The sequence below is a fragment of the Herpailurus yagouaroundi genome, unplaced genomic scaffold (genome assembly GCF_014898765.1).
Source record: "Herpailurus yagouaroundi ecotype Mexico unplaced genomic scaffold, PumYag 77, whole genome shotgun sequence".
NCBI lineage: Eukaryota > Metazoa > Chordata > Mammalia > Carnivora > Felidae > Herpailurus > Herpailurus yagouaroundi.
The window spans coordinates 33,660,552-33,675,254 of NW_024412388.1; the positions used below are offsets into that span (position 1 = coordinate 33,660,552).

A 14,703-nucleotide genomic window follows, 5' to 3' on the forward strand; every position below is an offset into this window, starting at 1 on the left:
AGCCTGGAGCCTGTTTCAGATTCTGTGTCTCCCTCTCTCTCTGCCCCTCCCCCATTCATGCTCTGTCTCTCTCTGTCCCAAAAATAAATAAACGTTGAAAAAAAATTTTTTTTTAAAAATTAAAAAAAAAGTAAATATCATATGTAATGTAAATGAATCTCTATACACATATGTAGGCTAAATATTAATTGAAATGATGAGTAATAGACTTAGGGGTAGTTTTTATTTTCTTCTTTTGTAATATCTGCATTTTTCTGATTTTTTCCCCTAAAGAATGAATATCAGTTGAGTCATAATGAAGGTGCTCTTACTTCACGGGGCTGCAGTGTGTGCTAAGACATTTATTCACTTATTCCATAAATATTTACTAACCATCTTGTACATGATGGTGTTTGCGAAAGCCACGCAGTGATGGGCCAGTGGTAGATACTCAATAACTGGGCTCAGCCAAGGCTCTTCTGTCAGGTGGCACACACGGGAGCTGGGTGCTCGGTCACAGGTGCTCTGTTCTACGGGTCTACATACATTTCAAAAATCTAGGAAATGAAAACACTGGGGTGCTTCCACTATCTAAGCCACTCCAAGCTGAGTGGCTTTAAACGGCAATGATATGTGATTTCTCCTGATTTTGTGGATTCAGCAATTCTGCTCCCTGTGGTGCAGCTGAATTTCCTCATGCAGGTGCATCCAGCGGGATACTTGGTGGGGGCCGGTCTCTGCACGTGGTGTCACACTCTCCTCTGTCTCCAGTAGCCTGGGCTTCCTTACAACCTTGTGTCTGGGGCTAACAGGGAGTATTCCAAGTGGGCAAACCCCAATGTGGGAAAACGTATCAAGCCTGCTCATATCAATGCAAATTGTTCTGAATATAATTTGCTTTGTTGTCTAATCTATAAGGAGCACTTTCTCAGTAAGTGAATATTCTTCCCAGCTTGACTTTTAATGGTTGACTGATAGACTATCATTGGTTTAACCAATCTCCCATTGATAAATGTTCAGGTGGCTTTCATTTGAGGGCAGTTGTAAACAACTCTATGAAGACCAACTTTGTACCAAGAACTAGGTATGAATCCTTTCAAGAGAGGGATTATGAGGTCAAAGGACAGGAATTTTTAAAGCGTTGCCAAGTCACCCGTCAAAAACATGGTATGCATTGCACTTCTACCAGTGTAAAGGGACCTGCCCTTCTCACAGTCCTCTGCCAATACTGGGTGTGGTCTGTCTTTTTTGTCTTTGTCCATTGGATCGGTGAAAAATAGTATCTCATCGTCTTCAGAAGAGAGAAAATTAAAAGTTGCCTCACCCAGAGGCTTAAGGAGAGTTCTTGTCATTTACTCAGAAGTGGCCCTTTAGGCCCTTTTGTGTCTAAAATCAGTGGACACAAAGCCAGTGCGATGCAATGTGTTTCTGTCCGCTGACTCAGGCTGTAAAAAGGAACACAGTGCTGACAGCTGAGCTCCTGACAGTGGAGATGAGGTCACTGTGTCCCCGCTGTGCGGTCGATCGGGACAAGTGCTCTGCTTTCCAGTCTGGTGTCTGCGGGTCTTCCGGTAGTCACAGGGCACATGGCCTCACCTGCCATGCTGCCACACCCATCTTGGGTCTGGCTCTTTCCCCTCTGACCCACTCTGGAGGGCCTGATAGTTAGGTCTGGACCTGGCTGGCTATGACTAATGAGAGTTGTAAGGAGAGGCATATAAAGCGGCACCCTGCGTCCTTGGCCTTGGACAGCCAGAGCCATTCTTCGTGGCCTCAAAAACTCATGAACTGGGGGACACCTTCCTGTGTGGTAGCAAGTGTCCTGGACTTGAGCCAGCAAGCAATGGAGCCTTTCTGAGCCTCAGTTTCTTCATCTAGAATCTTCATCTAGAATGTGGGGCTAATAGAGCTTTAAGGATTATGTTCTTTCTCTTGACTGATACCTGTAACTTTCACGGGATCCTCCAAGGTTGGGAGTGTCCTGCCCACTTTACAGATGTGGCAAAATGAGGCCCAGAGAAGGGAAATAACTTGCCCCCAATCGTGCAGCTAATAAATAGCAGAACTGGAAACATGAGTGTGATTTTAAAACCCTGCTGTCACCCAGCTGGACCAGTAGAGCATTCTCAGTGGGTGGGATGGCTGGGCTGGGGACCCACCACGGAGAGCCAAGTTTACTGCTGGAGTTCTCCAAAAGGGTGCTTGACTTCACAGCTATGATTCTACTTTGTTCCACTCTTCCCTCAGAAGGAGGCAGGGCCCTTCACTTAGTAACTGCTACCATTTACCTAGGGAGGTATTACCCATTCATTGGATGGGGTGCTGGGGCACAGGGAAGGTCAATGACCTGCCAGGGCAACAGTGCTGAGTTGCATGCTCACTGGAGTGAGGTACTCGGGGCTGGACCACCACCAGTATTTGCAAACATCTTGTCCTCTGATCACCAGAGCCTCTTCTCAGCCCTGGAAGGCAACCACTGTTTGCCTTACAGATGGAGAAACTGAGGCCCAGGGAGAGGAGGAGGCTTGTTTCCTCCACAGACTCAGCCTACTCAGTCCAGATTGCTGTATGGGGAAGTAATGGAGAAAAACTTGCCAGCAATGAATGGACTTCAGCCTGCCAGCTGAAGTGGACTCAGCCAGGGCTGGGTGTTCCTTCCAGGGAACTCAAGGTGGGGCAGGATGAATGGGAATGAGCTTAGAGGGCAGGCCAGGCCAGAAAGAGGAGAGGGCTGGTCTCTGGGGGGGTCATGGGATGAGAAAGGGAGCCTAGAATGGGGCTTGGCCTATGGATTCCTTACCAACATGTTTAAAAAGGGGCCATGTGGGAGTGTGGAGCTCGGGAATCAGGGCTCCTGGGTGTAAATAATGTGTGTGCTACTTATGGAAATGGGGAGTTTGGAAAAAAATTATTATATATATATATATATATATATATATATATATATAAAGTGGTGAGTTTGGGGGCAATATTTCCCTGAGCCTCAGTCCTTATTTGTAAAAGGGCTAAAGTGTGGTGGGTAAGACTGTGCAATCTGGCACGATCTGGAGCAGTGCCTGGGGTAGATCCCGGCTCTGCCACTTCCAGGGTGACCCAGGGCAAGGGCGTTTGCCTCTCGGGGTCTCAGTTTCCTCATCTGTATGATGGGCCTGCTAGTAATAGTACCCCCCTCACCTGGCTGTTGTGAGGATTTAATGGCTTCAAGCAGGCTTTTCCCCTAATCAGTCTTTGCTTCCACTGTCATCATCATCATGATCATCATTTACCTCCAAGGATGTTTGGAAGGATTTACCAAGGCTGCTGGTGCAAACTGGCGCAGCCTTTATTAGATAATTACCGAGCAGAGTGACAGGTGTTGTGAAATTCACAGGAAGGAGATAAAAGTTCTGCCTGGCTGGGTAGGAGAAGGGTGTGGAAGGCTTCCTGGGGAAGTGGCGCTTTCTGGGCGTGAAAGGATGTACAGAAGTTCCCCAGGTAGAGGAGGGGGCAGGTAGAGAGATGAATTTGAGGAAGGGCTCAGCGGTGAGAGAGCCTGAGCGTGTCTGGGAACCACAGAGCCGTTTCATTAGTTCCTATGCCTGTCGTCCATGTGGCAGAATCACCCAGAATACTTTAGAAAAACACAGATTTTGGTGGTCCCACCCAGCAATGTGCTGAGTAGTAGGTGTCAGGTAGGACCTAGGAATCACTGTGGTTAAGGCTCCCTAGGAAATTCTGGTGCCCAACCAGGTATGAGAACCCTCTGCTCTGCGGAGGAGGCTATCTCTAAGCAGGGATAGGCCTCACTGAAATACCAATCCCAGACCTCTAAGATCTGAGCAGAGATCTTGAGAAGGTGGGGAGGTAATACAAGCAATCCCTGACTTAGACTCCTCACCCCCTCCCCCTCTCCAAGAGAGTCCCACATTCTGATGGCCACATTTGCCACCAGGGATAGACCCCGGAGATGCTACTCCCTGGCTCCAAGCAGGACAACTTTCCTTCCCTCTGTCCATTCATCCATCTGTCCGTTCACCAGACACGGTTCTTGAGCTCCCTCACATGTGCCAGGCAAGGTTTGGGTCCTGGAGGTACAGTGGTGAATAAAGCAGACACTCTGCGTTCCCCCTACAGAACTTTCCATCAGCCCCGGCTCCCTTAGCTGGCGGAGCATGGTGTGCTTCGTCATCAGGAATGTGGCTAAGTACAAGAGAACTGGGACAGGAAACCCACCCGGGGGGCTCAGACAGAGACAGCAGCAGCGCCCAGTGGCCCAGCCTCCAGACTCAGTGGCTTCCTGATTCTTCTCTCCCACAGGCCCCACCTCCTCTCCCAGATGGCTCAGGCCTTGCCTGCCCAGCTCTCAGACTCTCCCCATGGTGCCTCTGCCAGGCAGTTCCTGGTGCCCAGGGGAGGGGTGAGCTGTGCAGCCTCCACCTCACCCCCCAGCCCACAAAGAAGCCAACAGCCTTCGGTAAGTCCTGAGCAACTCTTCTCAAGGGCAGGGTCAAGGAGCATTTCCTCACAGGGGTAGCAGAAATAACAAACACGAGGAAATGACAGGGATTCTGAGGATTTCAGAGCACGCAGCCTGGGTACAGGATGGACCCACGCAGAGAGATGGGGGGAGAACCTTGTTGCAACAACTTCCTTGCCCCCCGCCAGAGCCATCTCCTTGCGTCTTCGTGCCTTTATTCAGTCCTTCTGGTTCATCACAATCCCTTGCCTGCTCCAACCCCACCCAAGCTGTCACCAGTGTGGGTGCTACGATGTCACTGTCCCACTCACTCACTCTGCCATTCATTCATTTCTTCCCTCATTCATTCAACATATAGGTGCCACGTGCCAGACACAGGATGAAGCTGTAGGCAGATGAGAGCCTCTCGTGGAATTGCCAGCTGAGTGGGTAAACAAACAACAATGGGACAACGGTAATACAATGTGACTATTGCCACATGGAGTTTTGTTCAGGGTGCCAAAAACCCAGGGAGGAACCAAAGGAAGGCTGATTCTTGGTGAAGGAACAGGATCTTAAAGAGAGTGTAGCATACGGTGGGAACAGCGAGCATCAAGGCAGTGAAAGATGGTTTGCAATGGCTAGAGCACAAGGAAGGCTCAAGGGACAGAGGGAGTGGAGCCTGGAGAGGTCAGAGGGGTGGTCCATGGAGGGCCTTGAATGCTGGGCTAAGGAACTAGAACTTTCCACCATAGGCAATGGGGAGCCATCGGAGGATTGTGAGCTGGGGAGGGACATGGTCAGATTTGTGTCTTAGAATGACAACGTGTGGCAGCTGGTTTGGGGGGAATGGGCTGGAGCAGGAAAGGCCAGGCAGAGCAGCCAGGAGAGGACGAGACATAGTCCAGGTGGGAGAAGCCAAGACCTAACTAGGGCAGGACAGGTGGGTGGCTCAGCAGGTGTGAGCACCTCTGGGCATAAGAACCGAGGTCAGCGTGGGGCAGACAGGCTGCAGAGCTGGCCCCATCAGGGCGACTGGGCGTTTTCAGGGCTTGAGGTCAAAGACAGGCTGAGGCAGGCAGGAGCTCTAGGAACTCTTGGCCTTTGGGCTGGGGTAGGCTCAAGGTCAGCAGATGCAGCTGGGTCTGGGTCTAGAGACTTGGGAGGTCCACAGCAGGACTCTAGCCTGCATGCAGAAATCAGGGCAAAGTCCAGCCCCGGAAAAGAGTTCCCAGGAGCCAGGCAGGGTGTCAGAGCCCTGGTCCTGAAGGAAGAGGCTACAAGGCAAAGAGCAGAGGACTCCTGCCTCCAGTTCCTTTATGTCATGAACCACTTCCCTTCTATGGCTACCTGTGAAGATGGGCTGCGGAGGCACCTGGGGCTACTTTCTTGCTCATGCTTCGTCCGTCTTCAGATGAGGCTCCCCTCAGACTCATCTTGATTCCCATCCTGGGGAACCGAAGTCTGCATGGGGTCTGACCTGCCCCTGGCTCCAAGCTCTGGTGAGGATGGACTCGGGCATGGCTCCACCCGCAAAGTGTGCGGTTGGAATGCCACATTGACCGCCAGGAAGTTTCTTGCAAAGATATATACACTTACATTACAATCCAGCAGTCCCACTGGTAAGTATTTACCCAACATGGAGGAGAGAGTATGTTCACCCAAAGACTTGTAGGTAAAAGGCCATAACAGCTCTATTTGTAATAGCCGAAGACTGGAAACGATCTACATACTCACTGACAGGTGACTAAAGAAACAAATTATACAATGGGGCACTACTCAGCAACGAAAAAGCATGAGCTAGTAATGCATGCAGCAACATGGACAAATGTCAAAGCCAGTTGAATGAAAGAAGCCAGAAAAGAGAGAGAGCATACATAATGCATGTGATTCCATTTTTATGAAATTCTTGGAAATGCAAACTAATCTGCGTTGACAGAAAGCAGACCCATGGTTATCTGGGATGGAGGGTGGCAGAGGGATGACAAGGAGGATGACCAAGGGGATGAAGACCTTTCGGAGGTGATAGATAATGTGCATTATCTTGGTGGTGGCGAGAGTTTCAAGTGCGTATACATGTGTCAAAACTTGTCAGATTGTATCATTTAAGCATGTGCTGTTTCTGGTACGTAGGTTATACCTCAATAAAGCTGTTTGAAAACTCTGATGCTAGTTATGCGCGGTCATAGCCAGGCTGGTCCTAACACAGCATCCGTCACCGTGTCTTCCAACCACCAGGGCACAGCGAAAGGTTGCTGTGCACCAAACTCCGTGTCCTAAATACTTCCACTAAATATATGCAGTTTGGGGCGCCTGGGTGGCTCAGTCGTTTAAGCGTATGGCTCTTGATTTCAGCTCAGGTCATGATTTCATGGTTTGTGGGATCGAACCCCATGTCAGGCTCTGCACTAACGGTACGCAGTCTGCTTGGGATTCTCTGTCTCCCTCTCTTTTTACCCCTCCCCCACTCACACTATCTCTCTCAAAATAAGTAAATAAACACTTAAAAATATATGAATGGAGTTTTCGCTTAAGCCTCACAACAGCCTTGTGAGGTGGCGCTGTTACTATGATCTCTGTTTTACATCTGAGGAAACTGAAGCTCAGAGAGGTTAAATCACTTCTCCAAGGAAATGTCATCTCACTGAATCCCAGCCCCAGCGTTTGCTCCTAACCTAATCCAAACTCTGATTTGTTCTTATGATTATGCAAATATTGTGATATTTGTGGAGAACAGCGTTGAAGCATTTAAATTGTTTTCCATCTCTTGTATATCATTAAGTATCCTAGCACATCTCATAATATTTAGTTTTTCCATATTTTTATCCATATGAAGACCGTGTTTTTACTACCGTAATTCAATATGTGCATAAACATTTGTTCCCCCTCCCCCAACCCTGCATATTTACATGTGGTCTTATACTCCTCTGAGCAAAGAACACCAAGAAAAACAGTTTTTAGGTAGGTAATTTTGGGTTCTCAGGGAAAGTCTTGAAAAGTGGAATGCAAGACACAAAGTGTTATGCTTGTTCCTCCTTATCTGGGTCTAAAAAAAACACAACTCAACCTTTTTCCTGCTCAGTCTAAGCTGGAGCCTTTTGGGAGCTCTAATCTAGACATCCTTGTGACAGTTCAAACACCCATTCTCCCTCTTTGCAGGAAGTTGCTCACTCCCCAGCACCAAGAACAGGTTCTGATTGGTTTTAGCCAGTCCATATATCCACAGCCATTGTCCAGGTTTGGCCCTAAAGCACATCAGAGCCAGTGAAAAGCAAGATTTCTTCTGTTACTCCTGAGAAGGAGAAGCGGCCTCTCTTCTCCATGGGTGCTACCAGGAGACCCCTCCTTTTATGGAACACTGCAGGGAGGCACAAGGAGGCTCTTGGCAGACTGGTGGTGGGTGGTGGGAAGTTTTCAAATGGCACTGCAGACAGAGGTCAGGGCAGAGAGATAGAGAGCACCCCCTTCCCCATTCTCGCTGATGTTTGAGCCACCGGAAGCCAACTAACAGATTCCTTCTGTTTTTTTTTTTTTTTTTTTTTTTTTAATTTTTTTTTTTTAACGTTTATTTATTTTTTGGGGACAGAGAGAGACAGAGCATGAACGGGGGAGGGGCAGAGAGAGAGGGAGACACAGAATCAGAAACAGGCTCCAGGCTCTGAGCCATCAGCCCAGAGCCCGACACGGGGCTCGAACTCACGGACCACGAGATCGTGACCTGGCTGAAGTCGGACGCTTAACCGACTGCGCCACCCAGGCGCCCCAGATTCCTTCTGTTTAAACCAGTTTTCATTCATCCATTTATTTGAACAACATATACTAATCTCTCCCTATGTGTTAGATACACTTGTAGGAGCAATACGAGTTAGGTTTTCCATGACCAGAACCCTAAATATAATCTTAACCCAATCCTTAGTCATAAACTACAACTCTGATCCTTTTCTAGCGAAGAGCTTTTAATGGCAAGAAACAAAGGACGAAGGGGCATTAGTATGAGAGTATGTATGGTGCGCTAAGCGAAATCCCAGGAATATTCTTTTTTAATTTTTAAGTTAATTTACTTATTTTGAGAGAGAGAGAGTGTGCAAGTGGGGATTGGGCAGAGAGAAAGGGAGAAAGAGAGAAAGAATCCGAAGCAGGCTCCACACCAGCAGTGCAGAATCCGATGTGGGGATCGGACCCACAAACTGCAAGATCATGACCTGAGCTGAAGTTGGATGCTTAACCGACTGAAACACTCAGGTGCCCCCAACGACTATTCTTACAAAGATCTTACAGTGCTGGGCCTCAGGAGGTCCAGATGGAGGTAGGTCCCTAAAGATGAGGGATGCAGCCTCTGTCTAATCAGCGGAACTTCATGTCAGGGTCTAAATATCAATCATCTCCACTCACTAACAGAGATCCTGAAATGATTTGTTCTCTGGACAGTGATCCCTTTATAGATTTTTTTTTTTTGAAAGAGAGAGGGCGCAAGTGAGCAAGGGACAGAAAGAGAGAGAGGGAGAGAAGTGGGGCTCACCTGGGGCTCAAGCTCACCCAAAGCGGGACTCAAACTCATGAACCATGAGATCATGACCTGAGCCGAAGTCAGATGCTTAACCAACTGAGCCACCCAGGCGTCCCCTTTATAGATCTTTAGTAGCAATCTCCACCGGACAAATACTGTAACTCATATATATGATACTGGACAAAAATAGTAAATCCTTTCAAATGTATAATATTAGAACTCCTTTCAAATTAAAAAATTTTGCTCATGAAAGTGCTCAGTGCCTTTCCCCTTTGGCTAAACTTCTAAGATTTCATTTGTCCTACCTTGGTGCTCTGAGGCCCCTCCTACACTGCTGACCACAAGGCCAATCTTGGAGGTGGCTTTGTGTCTAAAAAGAAGCCTGTATTTTTAAAAAATAGGGTTTATTTAGACACAAATTACATGCAATAAAATTCTCCAGTTTCTAGTGTAAAATATGATTGACAAATGTATAGTTGCATAGCCCCCATATATATAGATACACATATATCTATACCTCGATATATGTATTGAGATAGAAAGCATTTCTATCACCCTAAAAGTTCCCTGTACCCTTTGAAGTCAATCCCTTCCCACTCCTCTCAGCCTCTGGCAACTACTGATCTGCTTTCTGTCATCATAATTGCGAATTTCCAGGATTTCTTATAAACGGAATCATCTAATATGCATTCTCTTGTGTCTGGCTTCCGTCAGCCAGCATAATGATTTTGAGATTCATCCATATTATTGTGTATATATCACAATAGCAGTAGTATGCTGAGTAAATTCCATTCTGTGGATATATGACAGACGGTTAACCCATTTACCAGCTAATTGGCATTTGGGTTCTCTTCAGCTTTTGGCTATGGTGAACAGAATTGCCATGGACATTCACTTATATGTCCCTCAATAAATATCTCTCGGTAAATATCTCTTGGGCAAACATGTAGGAATGGGATGGCATGGGTATAATGTAAGTGCATATTTGTTTTACAAGGAACTGCCAGACTGTTTTCCAAAGTTGGACCATTTTTCATTCATTCCCACCAGCATTATAGGGGAGTTATAGTTGCCCACATCCTCGTTAACATTGGTGTGGTCAATTTTTCTATTTTATTTTTTAATTTTTAGTCATTCTAGTGGATATGGAGTGGCATTTCATTGTGATTTAAGTTTGGGTTTCTCTGATGACTAATGATGTCAAGATACTAGTATCTCGTTGTGTGCGTTTTGGCTGTTTATGTGTCTTCTTTGGTGAAGTGTCTAATCAAATCTTTTTTCCATTAAAATAGTTGGTTGCCTTCCTACTTTGAGTGTCAGAACTCTTTATGTATTCCGGCTAAAAGTCCCTTATCTGATACGTGTTTTGCAAATGCTTTCATCCATTTGTGCCTTGCCTTTGCCTTTTTAATGATGTCTTTTAAAGAGCAGAAGTTTTTCATTTTCTTTTATGGTTTCTGACTTTTGTGTCCTATCTAAGAAACTTTTGCTTAGCTCAGGGTTTCTTAATTCCAGTACAATTGTTATTCTGGGTCAGATAATTCTTTGTAGGGGGTGGCTGTCTGTGTATCGCAGAATATTTAGTAGCTTTCCTGCCCTTTACCCACTAACTTAGTAGCATCACCCCTCCAGTTGTGACAACCAAAAATGTCTTCAGACATTGCCAAATGTTTCGGGGGTGGGGGGAGGGGAGCCTTTCCCAGGTTAAGAAACACTGACCTAAACCAACAAAAAAAATTATTTTCTTCTACATTCTCTTCTAGAAGCTGTATAGCATAAATTCTTACAATTTCTATGACATATTTTGAGTTGATTCTTGCATTTGACGTGATGGTCGAGATTCATTTTGTTGCATGCAGATACTTAATTGTTTTAGCCCCATTTGTTGAAAAGGCCATCTATCCTTCCCCCATTGAATTATCTTGGCCCCTTTATAAAAAATGGATTGACTACGTTAACTGTAGGTCTATTTCTGGACTCTCTGTTTATTCCACTGATTTTTATGTCTATCCTTACATCAATACTGCACTGTCTTGATTACTGTAGCTTTATATTAAGTCTTGAAATCAGGTAGTATAATACTGAAACTTTGTTCTTACTTTACAAAATTGTTTTGGTTGTCTTAAGACCTTCACATTTTTGTAACTTTGGAATCAACTTGTTAATTTCTACAAAAACATCTTGCTGGTGTTTTGATTGAGATTGTATTGAATCTATAGATCAGTCTAAGATCTATACAATACAATACGGGTATTCTCATCTACAAACATACTTTATCTTTGCCAAGTTTTATTCACAGCGTTTTGTTGTTTTCAATGTACTGGTTGCAGTGGTTTTAAAAATATGCTCAGGGGCACCTGGGGGGCTCAGTCAGTTAAGTGTCCGACTCTTGACTTCAGCTCAGGTCATGATCTCACGGTTCATCGGTTTGAGCCCTGCATTGGGCTCTGCATTGACAGTGCGAAGCCTACTTGGGATTCTCTCTTCCTCTCTCTCTGACCCTCTCCTGTACTCTTGCGCACTCTCTTTCAAAATAAATAAATAAACTTAAAAAAATAAAAAATTAAAATTGAAAATGTGTTCAGAAATTATTTGATATACCTCCGTTTCAAAATTGGAGACTGATTCTCCCCTTGAGTAAGGGCTAGATGTGATGGCTTGACTTGTTCAAATGATACAATAAGGCAGAAGTGACAGTGTGGGGCTCTGGAGACTAGGTCATAAAAAAACACTGTGGCTTTCCAATTGGATTGCCCTTTCTCTCTTAGATCATTCACACTGGGAGAAGCCAGCTGGTATGTTGTAAGCAGCCCTATGGAGAGTTCCATGTGATGAGCAACAGAGGTTTCCTGCTAACAGCCACATCAAGCCTTCAGATGACCAGAGCTCTGGCCAACATCTGGGTTGCAACCTATGAGAGACACTGAGCCAGAGCCATGCAGGTAAACTGCTCTTGAATTCCTGATCCATGGAAACTGCAGTAGCAAATGTTTCCTGTTTTAAGCTACTAAGTTTGGGATAATTTGTTACACAGCAGTAGATAACTAATACATACATCTTGCATTTATTCTGTTAAATGTATCACTATTTGATTTTTTGATGCAATTTTATTTTTTAGTTGTATGTATTTTTAAGATTTTATTTCTTTATTTTAGTTTTTTAAATATTTATTTATTTTTGAGAGACACAGAGAGAGAGACAGACAGAGCACAAGCAGGGGAGGGGCAGAAAGAGAAAGACAGAGGATACAAAACAGGCTCTGCACTGACAGCAGGGCTCAAACTCACAAACTGTGAGACATGACCTGAGCCAAAGTTAGGTGCTTAATCAACTGAGCCGCCCAGGAGCCCCTAAGATTTTATTTTTAAGTGTCTCTGTACCCAGTGTGGGGCGTGATTTCGCAACCTCGAGATCAAGAGTCACTCTACCGACTGAACCACCCAGGCACCCCTTGATGCAATTTTAAAAGATGTTTTATTTTAATTTTTTAAGTTTAATTATTTATTTTGAGAGAGACAGAGACAGTGTGAGTTGGGGAGGAGGAGAGAGAGGGAGAGAGAGAATCCCAAGCAGGATCCATGCTGTCACCACAGTGCCTGACGCAGGGCTCAAACTCAAGAAACTGTGAGATCGTGACCTGAGCTGAAACCAAGAGTTGGACACTTAACCTACTGAGCCACCCAGGCACCCATAAAAGACATTTTAAAACTTTCAGTTTCCAGTGGCTTATTGCTAGTATATAGAAATTTGATTGAATTGAGAACATTGGCTTTGTATCCTGTGACCTTGCTAAACTCAGTGTTAGTAGCTTAGAAGTCTATAATTTTTATGTGTTCATAAACTTGATGTGATAATCCTCAATTCCCGGTTGGTGAGCATGCTGCTCTCTCTTTCCAGCAGTACACTTTTAATAAACCAAGTTCTTACTAATTTCGAGTCTCTGATCTCACCCTCTGACACTGGGGACCTTGAGGACCACCAGCAGCAAAAGTAGGAAATGGACTTTTACATTCACATGTCAATACTAACTCCACAACTTAATTATTATCCAACTTTGCTTCACTTCATTCTGCCTGCTATTAACTCCTTTCCTTTCCTTTCCTTTTCTTTTTTAGCCACTGGCTTAAACAGGTTCAGATCTCTGGACTTCTCCCTACCATAATTCCTTTGCCCCATTTTCCTACCATGTTTCCCAGTGTTCCTCACTTCAAGTTCCCAAGTGTGATGATCTGGTTTGGCCTGTCTCAACTTTTCCCTCCATGTCATTGGTTGCCTGGCAGCCCTCTAGTCAGGTCCCCCTTCTTCCTTCCAGTTGTTTCTGTCCAAGGGGTCAAAATTCCATGGTGCAAGTGTATCCATTTGGGCGTTAGGACTGGGAACAGAGTAATCCCTTGAAAGGAGTGTGACGTGGTGGGTCCTGTGATGCAATGAAACCTCTCATACAGACCTCCAACCCTAGGCCCTACCTCCTCCTAAACCTCGAGTGACCTTAACACTGCTTGTCACCCAATCCGTGAAAGAAATGCAAATCCCATTTATAGGATTGAACATTCTTTTTTTAAATGCTTTTTTAAACGTTTATTTCTTTTTGAGAGAAAGAGTGTATATGTGTGTGTGGGGGTGGGGAGGGGCAGAGAAAGGGGGACAGAGGATCTGAAGCAGGCTGTGCTCTGTCAGCACAGCACCTGATGCGGGGCTTGAACTCACAAACCGGGAGGTCATGACCCGAGCTGAAGTCAGATGCCCAACTAACTGAGCCACCCAGGCACCCCTGAACATTCTTATGCTTAACATGCATTATCTTCATCCTCTCTCCCAAACCCTCCCACCCCTTTCCTTGCTCATTCACAATCAGAACTAAAAAGTCCCAGAAAAAGCATGCACTCCAATCCATGAATCTGACAGGTGAGAGAACTGTGGCCCGGAGAGCTAAAGCGAACTTGCCCAAATTTATATAGAGGCAAAATGAAAGTATAGGCCTCCTGATTTTCCCAAGATCCCCTCTCCCCTACTAACCAGTACTTGACTCCTTCAGACATGCCCACCTCCTCCCACTCCCTCTGGGGTCTGATGGGGCAAGAAACTGGTACTACAGTCTAATGGAGGCAGGCAGGGCCAAGGAGCAGGTGGCAGTTAGGACTCAGCTTATGTTGTGGGTATTAGGTGTCCCACCCTACCCAGGATCAGGCTCTAGATCTTAGTGAGTGAGTGCCTGGGGGTCTAGGTCCAGGTTTGGCTAGGAGATGAGAAGTACAGAGGCAGGGGGCTGGCTGAGTTGGAGCTAGAACCAATAGACCTGTGTTGGTTTTCTGCTGGTCGTATAATTACCACAAACTGGGGAGCTTGAAACAGTAGAAACGCATTCGTTCATGGCTCCGGAGGCCAGAAATCTGAAAGCAAGTCATTAGCAGGGCTCCCCTGCCCCCGGAGACTCTGTTCCTTGCCTTTCCAGCTTCTGGTGGCTGCAGATGTTCCTGGGCTTGTGGCCACATCACTTCAGGCTCTGCCCCCATCTTCACATCTCCTTCTCCTTTCCGTGAATGCAGGTCTTCACCTCTCTGTGTCCCTCTGACTCTTTCTTATAAGGACACTTGTGATGACTTTTAGGGCCCCCTGGACAATTCAGGAGGAGCTCTTCTTCTCAAAATCCTTAGCTGAATCATGTCTTTTGCCATATAAATAAGGTAACACTCATAAGTTCCAAGGATTTGATGTGGATATCATTTGGGGCACCTTTTTCAGCTCACCACAGACCTCATTATCCTCCTTCCAATGGCCTCTG

At 45.8% G+C, this 14,703-nt stretch overlaps 1 long non-coding RNA gene across 4 annotated transcripts in view; it reads left to right on the forward strand.

Annotated features, from left to right (window-relative positions):
• The window catches only part of LOC121026972 (uncharacterized), a 93,305-nt gene that overhangs the window by 9,813 nt on the left and 68,789 nt on the right, over positions 1–14,703 (forward strand). For 3 of the 4 annotated variants that reach the window (XR_005788516.1, XR_005788519.1, XR_005788518.1), the window contains exon 2: positions 11,690–11,863. This is a non-coding gene — a long non-coding RNA (uncharacterized LOC121026972). Of the gene's footprint in view, positions 1–4,793; positions 6,589–11,689; positions 11,864–14,703 lie in introns of those variants that run through there. The other variant, XR_005788517.1, reaches the window with a different exon arrangement.